Source organism: Protopterus annectens, chromosome 5.part0 (genome assembly GCF_019279795.1).
Source record: "Protopterus annectens isolate FY-2018-M chromosome 5.part0, PAN1.0, whole genome shotgun sequence".
Lineage (NCBI taxonomy): Eukaryota > Metazoa > Chordata > Ceratodontiformes > Protopteridae > Protopterus > Protopterus annectens.
In genome coordinates, this window is record NC_056735.1 from 1,745,950,537 (window position 1) to 1,745,964,586 (window position 14,050).

The following is a 14,050-nucleotide window of genomic DNA, read 5'->3' on the forward strand; positions in this document are numbered from 1 at the left end:
TTAGCAGTAGAAGCCTTAATGCCCTTGAGACCCTGAAAGAAAAGCCCCAAGCCACTAGTCAAACTTGGGCCATAGTCAGTGCTTCACCACTTTATGCTACAGAGCCAGGATACAAGCAAATCGTTATTGAAGTCTCAGCAGGAAAAATAAACGTGACTTGCTTAGCAGCTACAAACATGCTACTGTTTTTTTTTTTTTTTTTTTTTCAAGAGCAGTTTCAATATCATTAGGTCTCTAAGCGTGAACAACAAGCTGCTGTTGTAAGAAACATCACTTACTAATATGAATTCTAAATGTGCATCATTTGGTCTACTGCTGCCTGATACCACAAATTTTCTGCCTATTACTTCATCTCCTTTTCAGACTACTTGTCTTTGGTACCCTGCTGGTTATTTAATACATTACATGAGTATGCCTGATTTTTAAAGAATAGAGAGACTACAAACACACTTTTTTTATCATCCCTGAACTCAAATCTATTTCAGAGTCTTCCCTGAAGACAGAAACCTATAATGTGGGTCTCCACTTTTCCTGGGAGAAATACCTGGTTACCTTATGCTACATTTCAGCTAGTGGCAGAGTAACTAGATGCTGGCCTGCTGTTACAACAGCTGGTTCAGACATTTTGTAAAGGGCCAATTCCACTACACAGTGGCTGGCAAGCATGGTACAGCACCTGCAATCACAGTCCTAACACAAGTGTGCACTTCTACAAACTTGCATCCCCACTATGGTGCTCAATCCTTGGCAATATGTAGTGTTTCCCTGTGATCATTCTACACATCCCTGTGATCCAGCCATCCACCAGGGGGGTGTCTCATGATGTAAGAGCCTTCTGTCTCAGTTTCTATGAGGACAGGCAAACAAATTTTAGCTGCTCTCTTCGTATACCAAAGCTAGAGTAGCTACTGACCAGGATGAGTGATGTAACCTGGCTCTCCAGAGATGCAGCCAGTGTTTTAGCTTTCATCACCAGTCAACTTATTTCAGGGACCTAAGTTGCGCCTTAATGCCCTCAACACCTACCACCAATACAGAAATAATTGAAGACCTTTGACCTAAAAGTGAATATTGCAGAAAAAAACATTTATAAAAGAGGGTTACCTAAAAAATGATGAGAAAACCCCTGGCAATGTCTCCAAGTATGTTAAAAAAATAAACAAAAAAACTTGTTTTGAAACTACATTTACTTCAAACACTGAACAGATGAAACCACCACCTTTGTCTCTTGGAGGGGGGATAAAAGCAGTAGCTGTCTGAAACTACATTGGGAAGTAAAGAATAAACTACTTACCCAGGGAAACTGTCAGTTTAACAACACATCTGTTCAACAAACAATTTGAAGCTTGCAAAATTAACTACACCTATACTCGTATATCCAGTGGAAAGCACTACATAATGTCATGACAGTCAAACCCTCAGCTTAAAAAAATTGTAGCAAAAGGCTCAACACTGAAAGCAAATCAGAAAGAACAGTTTGTAAAATCTTACCATAACCATAGACTGTCGTCCTCTTCTATAGCTTGCAGTATTCATAACATGCAGAAGTCTGCTGTAGGTTGTCCCAAACATTCGGCAAGTACACAAAAGTCTAAAGCTACTCTTGGGTACATGTGACGTCACACACGGGACCCCATCCAATGTCAGCCATAAAGTTACATTGGGTATAAAGCGGACGTCAGCACGTACCATCCTCAGAACTGAATGTCTCAGGAAGAACTCCAGCCTGAGATAAACTGAAAAACATCCAGAAATCAAGCAAACATCAGGGGGAAAGAGGGAGGGATACACTACAATATATAGAACAGAAGGACATCTATGGTTATGGTTACACAACTATTTCATGTCCTTCTATTCATATGTTGCAGTATTCATAACATGAGGGAAAATACCAAAGCTCATGCAGAACAAAGAGTGGGAGAAGGAGCAGTAGTACTCTCTACAAATCCCTGAAATAAAGTCCTGGCAAAACCAGCTCTAGATCTACACATACCATTCAACTTGTAATATTTTGTGAAAGTATGGACAGAAGACCAAGTAGCCGCTTCTAGGATAGAGGAAGTATCCAGTCCCTTGAAAAAAGCACCTGAAGATGACACAGCTCTAGTAGAAAGAGCCTTAACTGAAGATGCAAGGGTATTTCCATGAAACACAACAAAAGTAAATGGCCTTTGAGATCTAAGAGGAGAAAGTCTGCTTGGAAACAGGCCTGCCGTGAGCTCTGGGATAAGAAATGAAGATGCATTTCCTGATAGACTTGGTTTTATCCAAATAAAATCTGAGTTGTCTATGCACATCCAATGTGTGTAAAATCCTCTAGCCAGAAGATTGTAGAGAGGGAAAGAAGGTAAGCAAATTAATGGATTGGTTAAGTGACAACTCATTCACCACGTTAAGAATAAGAGGAGGGATTAGTGCATAGGGAAACCCTATCTTTGTGGAAAACAGTGAGGGGAGAGGAAGACATAAGGGTCTTAAAGTTCTGAAACTCTTCTGGCTGAAGTAATAGCCAAAAGAAGCACAGTCTTCCAAGTGCAATGTTGGAGAGAAGAGGTAACTGCTGGTTAAAAGGAAGGCAATGCAAGTTTTTCCAAGACAAAATTTAGATCCCGAGGAGAAGGAACTGGTTTCTCTGGTGGCTTGATATGAAGGACACCTTTCAAGACAAGTTTGACTCCCAATTTTGAAGCCAAAGGAGGGGTCATAGGCTGACAGGCAGAAATAGCTGAGAGAAGAGCTTTTACTGAAATGTATGATAATCTAGTCTTCAGTATTTCACACAAATACGACAAAACCACAGTAATATCCCGACAATGGTTACAGGTTTTGAGAAAGACACCAGATGAAAAACATCTTCCATTTGGAAATGTAGGATTTCCTAGTATTGGGTTTTCTGGCTTACTGCTGAATTTGCAGCATGCCCTCAGAAAACAGGTGTCTGAAAGGGATCAAAACCCTATCACCCACAGTGTCAGATGAAGGGTTGACATTTATGGATGTATTAGCAATCCCTTGTCCTGTGTGATTCCATCCTGTGAGGTAGCTTGTGATGACTGCCCTTGGCTAAATGCAGAAAGGGGAACCAATGCGGTCTTGGCCAAAAGGGAGTTACCAGTAAGATTTTTGGTTGGTCCTGTTGTATCTTTAACAGAACTTTCTGTAGAAGGGGAGAGGAAGAATGCATAGACAAATATCCCCTTCCAAGAAATAGGGTGTCCACCTTCCATGCCAGAGGATCGGGCACTCTGGCATAAAACTTTGGAAGTTGTCTATTCACATGGGAGGCAAAGAGATCTATTTGAGGAGTACCCAACTGGTGGGTAATGTCCAAAAACACATCCCTGTGCAACATCCATTTGTGGGATTGAGTCATGGACCTGCTCAATGCGTCTGCCACAACATTCTGACTGGAAGGAATGTAAACTGCCTGAAGGGTTAGTTGATACAGAGTTGTCAAACTCCCAAGCCTTGAGAGCCAACCTGCACAGATGTGACTTGGTCCCTCCCTGCTTGCTGACATACCAAAGAACTGTGGTGTTGTCTGTGAACCACTTTAGGGGACCTGGAAGAAAAAGAGATTGAAAGGTTTGCTGAGCAAAAATGAGAGCTCTCATCTCCTTTATGTTTATGTGTTCCTTAATTTGGGAAGAGGACCATATGTATTGAACCTTCCAAGAGGCAAATGTTGCCACCATCCCATGTCCAAGGTGTCTATGAATAATTTCTGAGAAAGAAGGTGAGGTTGAAGAGGAAGCCATGGATTCAAGGTAACATGCTGAATCCACCACTGCAATTCTTTTATCAAGCAGGAAAGGAGAGGAATCACAAAATCTAGTGGATGAGCATGTTGCATCCAATCTGACCTGAGATACCACTGGAGTTTCCAAGTGTGAAGTCTGCCTACAGGTAACACTGGAATAGTGGATGCCATGAAGCCTAGCAGGTGGAGGAACTCTCTGGTGGTCATGGACTGAAGTGGAATGATAGCCTGAAAGAAAGCAGTTAGATGACTTTCTGAGGAGGTAAGAAAGTAAACATCTTGTCTGTCTGTATTCTGCATCCTAGAAAGACATACTCTTGTGAAGGATCAAGAAAGGATTTTTGGAAATTTATTGTGAATCCTAATGTTTGCAAGAGAGACGCTGGGGAATGTGACAGGAGAAGGTATGGAAACATCTGAATACCATTGAGTCTGCAATAGGCAATAACAGGAGCTAACCCAAGGGCACCATGAAGGCCTGTGGAAGAATGAGAGAAAGCAGTGTGTTCAAAGAAAGCATGCAAAAGGTGGGGACCTTTAAAAAAAGTGTTTAGATGTGACAGATCTAGAATGGGTCTCCAAGGACCATCTTTTCTGGAGACTAGGAACATTCTTGACTAGAATCCTTTCCCTAACTGGGAAGGTGGAACTTCTTGAATGGTTCCCTGAGAAATCAAGGTGTGAATCACCCGAGAAAGAATACCGCCTGGTCTTTTGGGGGATTGAGGAATACCCCTGAAGGAAGGAAGAGTCTTCCATACCATGAAGTGCCCTCTGACGATAGCAGAAAGAACCCAGGAGCATTGGGTGATCGGTTTTCCAAGCAGGGAAAGACATAAGGATAGTGGGGCTGCGGAGTGGCAAAACATGTCTGGCTTGCTTGTAAAGGGGCTGTTTCTGAGCAGGAGTAATAGTAGATTATGACTTGGCAGGGTAGGGGTTTCTGGCACCTTTTTTACTCTTAGGAGGTGGTCTGGACAGCTTCCTTACAAAGGGAGTTTTAGAAAGATAGTTCCTTTGAAATTCTGGAACTGCTGACAAAAATATGTTTAAAGTCGAGAAAGGAGGGCTAAGGTATATTCGGTCATACAAGTCTGGTAGTTTATGGCCTTAAAGGCAAGTGTGGCTGAAACATACACTTTTTCCCCCAACCTTTACATAACTTTGCTCTCCTTATCAGAGGGGAGATGGGAAGTTGAAGGTAAAAGCTTAGAGTGCTCATCTGCAGCCACTGAGACTGCAGCTGGATCTGCAGAAGGACACAAACAAAAACTTGCTGTCTTCTGGCACTTTGTAAAACCTGTCTGGCCTTTTAGGGGTAGGAGGTTATGAAACTGGACACTATCAAGCTGATGAGAAAGCATCCACGAAAGCCAACAACGGAGGTACTGCAGATGAGGAGGGGAATCCATCTGTAACAAATCATATCTTTTTTTTGTATCTCAGAAACCTGGGAGCAATCCCACTTGAAACATTCTCTCATCTTCACAATTTTCTCACCAAAGGTACTATCCTCCCTGGGTGATTCTGTACCATTTGATTCCTCCTCTGGGGAAGCATATGCCAATGGAGAGGGCGCATCTGGGCAGAATATGCCAGGGACTGATCCCCAGAGGAATCATCTTCATCTGAGGAATCCTCAATCCTAACTCTTTTTTTAGGAGAAACTGGAGAAAGGGAGAGAGATCCATGTAGACTACCTAAGGGCCATAAAAGGCATTAAACAGCCCTTGTGAAAAGGCTTGCCAATCAGCAGAATGATCCTGAGGAGAAGGCAGCTTAGTTTTCTGCTTTTTCTCAAGTGAAACATCCACACGTTGGTAAGATGGGGTATCTACAATAGGATTTGAATTAAAACGTTAAAGTGGTTTGTGGAAGTGTTCTTCTGTTCAGCAGTTTGCTTCAAACATTTCCTCAATTGCGAGTGACGTGCTTTGAACCTATTCATACACAATTGTGTTGGAACTATTTTTGCTGCCTGTGGCTGCCTGTGGCTCCTTGGTGTCTTTTTTTTGTGTGTATCTACAATAGTGCTAGGGAAAGTCTTCATGAACAAGGATTTGTGGAATTCTACGAGGACCTTCAGAAACTACAAGTCTGGATCCTTCTCCTACGTCTATAGCAGATGTCTGCATTTCCCCCCAGGACATGTTAGCAAGATCTGTTGCGGCCTCCACAATGGTACCCACAGAAGAATCACCAGCTTTCTCCGAACAGGTTTCCAGGGCAACATCGGTCTTGGGAGAGACGTCTAATTGGAGGAGGAGCAGAAACCTCAGGCCTAGACTTCTTGGCTTTTTTAAGAACAAGCTCCCATGAAGGGACTGACATACCTTCATGGCATCAAGTGGTAACAAAAAGGCAGAGATTGCGGGAATCCTTACATGGAATGTATCTTTCACAGTGACACTTGCCCTTCCTAGCTGACATGTGACCTCAGCAAAACAACAGTAGCACAAAAAAAAAAAAAAAAAAAAAAAAAAAACCTAAAAAAAAAAACCCAACAGGGCACTTATCTGACTTGGAATCTGCAACTTTGCTGTCGAGCAAACTACCGGAGATGGCATTCAGACTGGCGGCAGTAAAGTTTTGAGGCTGGTGCGTGCTGACATCTGCTTTATACTCGTCATTTTATGGCCAATGTTGGATGGCTTCTATGTGTGACATCACACATACCCAACATTAGCTTTAGACTTGTGTATACTAGCTGGACATTCGAGACAGCCTGCTGCAGACTCCCTCATGTTATGAATACTGAAACATATGAATACAAGGACATCTGCTAATACATTTTAAATGTATTTTAGCTAAACTATGTGCACATTCAGGGTTAATGAAATAAGTCCACAGTCATTTTACTGACCACATTACCTGTGCTCGTTAGAATAAGTACTGTACTGCCTAAATCAGAATGCAAAAAGCAAAATGCTACACCGTATGCAATGACAACATAAATGCACAACTCCTAGATTACCAGGACAGACTCAAAATCTGGCTAAAAGTAGTGGGTGACATGTTGTGAAACGTAATATTAAAATAGACTCTACCAACATGGATAATGGGTCTGGTTCCTGCCCTGTGTCTTAAATAGCTAGTGTTTTAAATCAGATCTACCTGTTGCTCAGCCTGCTACAGAGACTTACCATACTGAGAAAAGATAAGAGTTTATCATTTGTCTGCACTGTTTAATATCTTTGTAATCTGTTCAGCTATCTCACTATCTTTCTTGTTGTGTAATATAGCCAAATATCTTAGTGTTGACCTCAGTTTGTAGTGAGATCCTTTGTCTAGAAGCCTAACTGTTGTCTCAGTGAGAGAAAGATTGCAGAACTGGTTGTATCGGGCCAAGGAATTCCTGCAGCTGTTATTGTTTGGATAATTGGTCTGGTTCCTGTCCTGTTTCTTAAATAGCTAGTGTTTTAAATCAGATATACCTGTTGCTCAGCCTGCTGCAAAGAGACTGACCTACTGCCAGCTGGGATATTGAGAAAAACATAAAAGAAAGAGTTTTCATTTATTGTCTTTACTGTTTAACATCTCTGTAATCTGTACAACTGTTGTTTTCACCCTCCCAGTTCTTGTTGTGGTCTTTTGTGTTGGTGGCTCTGATTTGCCCGCCTCTGGTATAAAGTTGATACTGGACACCCCCCCCCCAGTCACATTACATCAGCTCATTCTACTGTTAATAGTGAGAACTTAGCAAAGGACCACCCCTTTGGAGTTTCTGCATATTGAATTCTCATTATCTTCTGCCTCTTCACTTTCTAGTAAAAAAAAAAAAAAAAAAAAAAAAAATTCCTACCTTTCCTGAAACTAGTGTAGCCCAGATACAGATTTGCTGTATCCAGGACTTTTTGTAAGCTTCTGAGCGTGGTCTTCAATTCTTTTCCCTTAGATCTGTTGGTTGTCTGCTCTGCCGTACTTTAATGCATTGCCGGTGCCAGAAAGTCTGCTCCTCAAATTTTCCCGTAGAACTAGCTGGTTTCCCAGTAGTAGCAATAAAAATTTGAAACCCTGCGACTAGCACTTGCTATAAAACCTGCTGGAAAGCAGTACGAAGACTTAAACTGATGCAAACACTCAACTCTCCTTGTTAATAAGGAGAAATTAATCACAGGCACTTAACAGCCTATAATTGCAAAGTACCTTGCCAAGGTAAGGGAAAACAGCTCTTGTACTTTACAAAAGAAACACCAAACCAAGCATGCCCAAGGGTCAGCTTCCGGTAATTTCTCCTGTCCACCTGGTGGATCTGGGCATACTGGGGCAATGCAGCAATTGCCTCATGTACACAGACAAATCTTTCCTCCTACCACCCAACACTACAATCTGCGAGAGATGCATTTACATAGCCAAACTGGAAGCAAAGCTCTCTCCAGCCAAGATTGTGCTAGACAGTCAAGAAGAGAAGGTTAATACCTGCACTACACCTTAAGCAACACATAGCCCTTCAAAACTCACGCCACCAACATCCACACATAGTAACACTAAACCCACTTATGCAGAGGCCCTTAACATTGACCTGCCCAAGCAACAAAGACCTCCAAAGCTGAAACACAAACAAACACCAATCACAACCAAAGTGACACACAGCTCAAAACACCAGTGCGCTACCAAACAGGCCCTAAGGCAAGACAAAGTACCTAACACTTTAAGTCATAGGGGACTCTATAGTCAGGCACATTGATGTCTCATTCACCAGGCTGAACAAAGAGAAAATTACTGTCAGCTGCCTGTCGGGTGCCAGGATCCACCACATAACGCATGCACTCAAGTCTCTCCACAACAAGTACAAATATGACTCTGTCATTGTCCAAGTTGGAGTGAATGACTTGAGACATACCTCCCTGGGCTACATGAAGAGAAACATGGAAGAGCTCTCAGAGCATGTGGCCCAGACAGGTATGACCTTAGCCCTGAGTAACATCCTGCTTTCACCCAGAATGATACCACAGTATGAGGACAAAATTATTGACTTCAACAATTGGCTAAGTTTCTAGTGTCATTCAAAGGGGATCCAGTATCTGTCTGCCTGGGAAGACATGCGTGACGGACCACGATGCTTAGCCACAGATAGTCTGCACCTGTCGCCCCTGGGATTCAGGTTACTGGCAAAGGCTCTTGCCACCACTATAGTGCCTTTCTTAGGCAAGACTCAAAGGACAAAACCACCACTGTAACAAATATAAGCTCAATGCTCGAAGTCTAAACCTCAAAATGCACTCTCTTGAGGCACTCCTAAAAATGGAGAACATCAATATCTGTGCAGTAACTGAGACCTGGTTCAAGGCTCCAGAGAGCACCCCTGCAATACCAGGCTACAACTTTTACCATACATTTTGGCCACAAAACCAGGACTGAAGCACTAAAGGCGGTGGAGTGTCCATATTCACCAAGGATATCCACACCTCCAGGCTACTTGCCCAACACAATGCATCAGAAAATCTACAGGTGCAACTAACACTAGGTATGACCGCAATCCAAACTGTAGCTTGCTACAGATAACCCACCATGCCCCAAGATTCTCACTACACCTTTCTAAACATACTGGAAAATATTAAGAAACAAAACACCCTAAAACTGGGTGATTTCAACTACCCTGCCATTAACTGGGAAAACTACTCGGGTACCAACACCTTTGCCCAACAGTTCTTGGAATGCATAAATTCCAACGCTCTGGATCAATTAATTCATAGTCCCACCAGGGGCTCAAACATCCTAGACCTGGTCATTACCAACATGGAAGATCTATGCTCCACACCAGTGGTCACCCCCTCGTTGGTCAAGTTAATCACCCTTGACATCCACATCCCACCCCCACTCCCCAGTAGGGAAATCTACATAAAAAAACTTCTCCAAAGCCAACTTAATGCTACTCAAGTCAGAAGTGACAAACTTCATGACATCCATACAGATGGGAACTGAAAGCTCAACTGCTGAATCCTACACGGCACTGTATGAGCATATCTACTCGTGCATGAATCATGCCATTCCAAACAGAACTAAGACACTCTCCTCCAAAAAAAGGAAGGCAATCTGGTGGTCCCCTGCCATAAACAAACTATACAACAGAAGGAAGAAACTGTTGCTGGAAAGAGGAAAATCACAGGATGCAAAATACTCCCTTAGCAGCCTCAGTAAGAAGCTGAGATCCCTCAAAATATCCTCCAAAGCTAGTTACGAAAATAAAAATGCCAAAGATCCCAAGGACAACCACAAGGCATTCTACAGTTATGTCAAGTATCTAAATGCCAATACTCAGATCTGCTCTGAGCTACAGCAGAATGGCATTAAATACACTGATCCCAAGGATATTGCCAATATCCTAGCAGATCGATTCAGTGCCAACTTCACCCCCCTGTCACCCCCTAAAGGGCCCTTCTCAATACCAAAAGATTACCAAATTCCAGTAATCACAGCCAGACAGGTAAAACAAATCGGACTCTCCAAAGCTAAGAATACAGCATCCATCGGACCAGATGACATCCCGGGCTGCGTACTACATTTATTTTTATTTTATTTTACTTTACATTTGTTAACCGGGCTAGTCCAACTGGATACATGTCCATTTTCAGTAGAGGCCCGGGGAGAAAAGCTCCAAGTTCAAAGACATTCTATAATACATATTAAAAATATACTGAAACAGAAACATCTAATACAAAAATTCACTACATGACTTTAAAATAGAGTTAGTCATCTTCAGTATAATAAAATTTACAAAAAGCACTGAAAGGGGATGAATAGAAGTGTTCAGCATGATGCGTAGTACTCAGGAAAGACAGTGTTAGGAATTGAGAAAGGTAGGTTAGTTTAGAAAATAGGTCCATGCCTAGTTCTGAATGAGAATTTTATGTTTGGATGGTAACAGATTGTTTGAACACACCAGTTAGCCAGGGTTGGTGCAAGAGCATAACCAGTGATTAATGAGGAAATGTTTTAGGTTAGTTTTGAATAGTAGGAGAGAGGTTTGGGTTGTAAGGTTTTGTGCTAAGTGATTCCATATTTTACCAACTGAATTAGAGAATATGGAGTCTCCTGCTAAATTATTTGATAAGGAAGTGTGCATCAGCATTTTGTTAGTGGAGCGTAGATTCCTCAAGTTATTATATGGTGTTATGAGGGTAGATAGAATTGGGGTGTTGTTGGGTTGGTGACGGACTTTATGGGCGATTATAAGTTGGTCAAATTGTAATGGGTGAGGTAATTCGAGCCAGCCTAGTTGTTTTAGATTCTGACAGTGATGAGTCCTGTATAGCGAGTTAGTAGCAAATCTGGCAATGTTATTATACGATCTAGCTAGTTTGTTGAGATTATTTTTAGACAGATTGGTATATATGGGGGAAGCATATAATAGGGTAGAGATTAAGTGGGTTCTAGCTATTGTGGTTCTGACTAGCGGTGTCAGGAAATGTTTGATTCTGTAGAGGGATCCAAGTTTTTTGTTAGTAGATTTTATTGTAGTGTTTGTGAGTGTCGAACTTTAGTTGATTGTCAATTGTAATACCTAGGAGTTTGGTGGTGGGGTCTGGAGAAATAATGGTACCATTGTTGGATGCAAGTGTGAAATGAAGAGGGGGAGATAAGTGAGAGAGTGTAAAGAGCAATGATTTGTTTTTTTTTTTTTTGGGTTGAGGAGAATACAGTGGTTGGTGAACCATTGTTACATAGTGGTAAAGGATTTTTGTGAGAGAGAATGAAGTTCAGTTTGGGATGAAGCTGAACAAATGATTGTAGAATCATCAGCATATTGAATGCAGGTAGAGAGTGGAATAGAGAGATGAAGATCATTTCTAAAAATGGAAAATAATAGTGGACCTAAAATGGACCCCTGTGGGACACCTAGGGAGGTGGGAAAGGAGGTCTGAAAGATGGTTTTGCCAGAGAACTGCTTGTTTTCGGTTTTCCAGGTAGGATGTAAACCAGTTCATAGCAGAATTATCAAGAGATAGTGACTTTAGCAGGTGGAGGAGTGTTGACCATGTCTAAGGCTTTAGATAGGTCTACAAAGAAGGCTGAGGAAAGAATATGATTATTGCGATTTTTGTTGATGCAGTTGGTAAAGGATAGCAAGGCTGTGGTGGTACTGTGGAAAGGACGGAAACCATGTTGTTGCTAAGAGATTGTAGTGGAGTAAGTGGGTTATTAATTGTTTGTGGATACATTTCTCCATTATTTTAGCAAGTGGAGACAGTAGAGCTATGGGACGATAGTTAGAGTACTCAGTGGAGTCACCACCTTTGTGAAGAGGAATTATGTGTGAGATTTTCCAAATTGATGGGATAGTGCCTTCTTTTATGGTTCTATTGATCAATATGGAGATTGGGTAGGCAATGGCTAAGGCTCCTAGTCGGAGGTATTCTGCTGGTAATTTATCAGCTGAGGGGGTAGTAGGTTTTAATTTTTGAAATAAGGAAGAGATATAGGAGGTGGATATAGGTTCAAGGTGGAAAGAGGGAGGAATGGAGTTTGTGCTGGGCAAATTGGAGGTATCAGGGTTTTGTTGATTTGCTAGATTTAGTACAGCAGAAGTAAAAAAAGTATTAAAAGCATTTGCTGTTTGTGTTGGACTGTCGGGATTGGAGTCTAGTGGATTAGGTGTGGTTACTTTACCTGGGGATAGAAGTCTGTTTATAGTAGACCAGAACTTTTGTGGTTGCTGAAGGGATGATTTTTGAAGTTGGATATAAAAGTTCTTTTTGTCTTTTTTGACAGTGTATCCCAGGAAGTTCAACAGTTTTATTACAAACGCCAGGTGCTGCAGTAGTATGTCCATGCAACTGCAGTCATAACATGTGGGATGTCCTGCCTCAGGCAGCCCTCGGTCGGCCGGATTCCAAAGTGTGGGTCCGACGTCGGCTGATGTCGCATTTCTCTCTGACATCAGAGCGGCTGGAGTACATAAGCATCAGCCGATGCCATTTTCTTCAGTGTTTCTTGCCCCAGATGCCAGGTGCCCTCCAAGGAAGGCTGTAATCAAATTGGAAGACAAAAACAGGATTCCAAACAAATAAATGAGCAATAAAACAAATACACCATAACAGATATCCCCAGCTAAGAGAGACAGGGATAGGAGTGGACCCTAGGCATAGAGGGGTATGGAGGGTGGGAAAATCCGACTGCAGTTGCATGTCTATCGGACATCTACATTTATGGTAGGTACAAAACTGTACTATGCCCTTCAAGAATGCAACTGCAGTCATAACATGTGGGTAGAATACCATAGCTTAGCTGGGGGAGGAGGAATGCTCTAGGAAAAAGATGGTGTGGCAATCAAACCCTGCAGGACTGCCGAAGCAAAGACTGCTCTGGATCTGGACTATAGAGGGAGATTGTAGTGTTTGGAGAATGTATGCACGGAGCTCCATGTAGCAGCTTCTAGAATGTCCTTAGTAGGCACCCCTCTTAAGAATGCTGTAGAGGTGGCTGTAGCTCTGGTGGAATGTGGTCTGACATTGGCTGGAACAGTCTTTCCATGAAAGGGATAACAGAATCTGATGCAATGTCCAATCCATTTTGAAATAGTTTGTTTTGAAATTGCTTTTCCTTGGACTGCAGGGGCGTAAGCTACAAAAAGTTGTTCAGACTTCCTACTGGCCTTGGTTCTGTCCAGGTAGTAAGTTGTCTGTGAATGTCCAAGGTATGCAACAGTCTTTCCCCCTTGTTCTCAGGATTGGGGAAGAAAGCAGGCAGATGAATTGCTTGGTTTAAAGAAACCCTAGATACCACTTTTGGCATGAAAGTAGGGTTGGTCCTTAATGAAACTCTGTCTCTGTGAAAAATAATAAAGGGTGGTATTGCCATTAGGGCCTGTAGCTCCGAAACCCTTCTTGCTGATGTAATTGCCAATAGGAAAGCTGTCTTCCAAGAGAGAAATTGCAAGTCAACTGAAGCTGCTGGCTCAAATGGAGGTAGAGTCAGTTTTTCTAGGACAAAATTGAGGTCCCAGGCTGGCACTGGGGCCTTTCTTGGTGGCTTAATGTTCTTGATTCCCCTGAGGAATTGCCTTAGTAAAGGGTGTGAAAAAACAGGAGGATCAGTGTTGTATCTAGCTGAAATAGCAGATGCATGTATCTTTATTGAAGAATATGAGAGGCCGTTCTTTAACATATCTGCCAAATATTCCAAGATGAGTGGGATGTTCAACAATGATGCATCATGTCCCTTGCTGGTATTCCAATTGCTGAATCTTTGCCACTTTGCTAAGTAAACCTTTCTGGTGGAGGGTCTTCGAGCCTCTGTTAGTATCCGCTGAACTTCCTTGGAGAGAGATAGGCTGAAGTTATTTATGGG

The 14,050-nt window shown here is 42.2% G+C and overlaps 1 protein-coding gene across 1 annotated transcript in view; it reads right to left on the reverse strand.

The window, feature by feature from the left end:
• Positions 1-14,050, reverse strand: part of MORC3 (MORC family CW-type zinc finger 3) — a 2,525,474-nt gene that overhangs the window by 793,604 nt on the left and 1,717,820 nt on the right. The gene's annotated exons all lie outside the window — the stretch shown is intronic.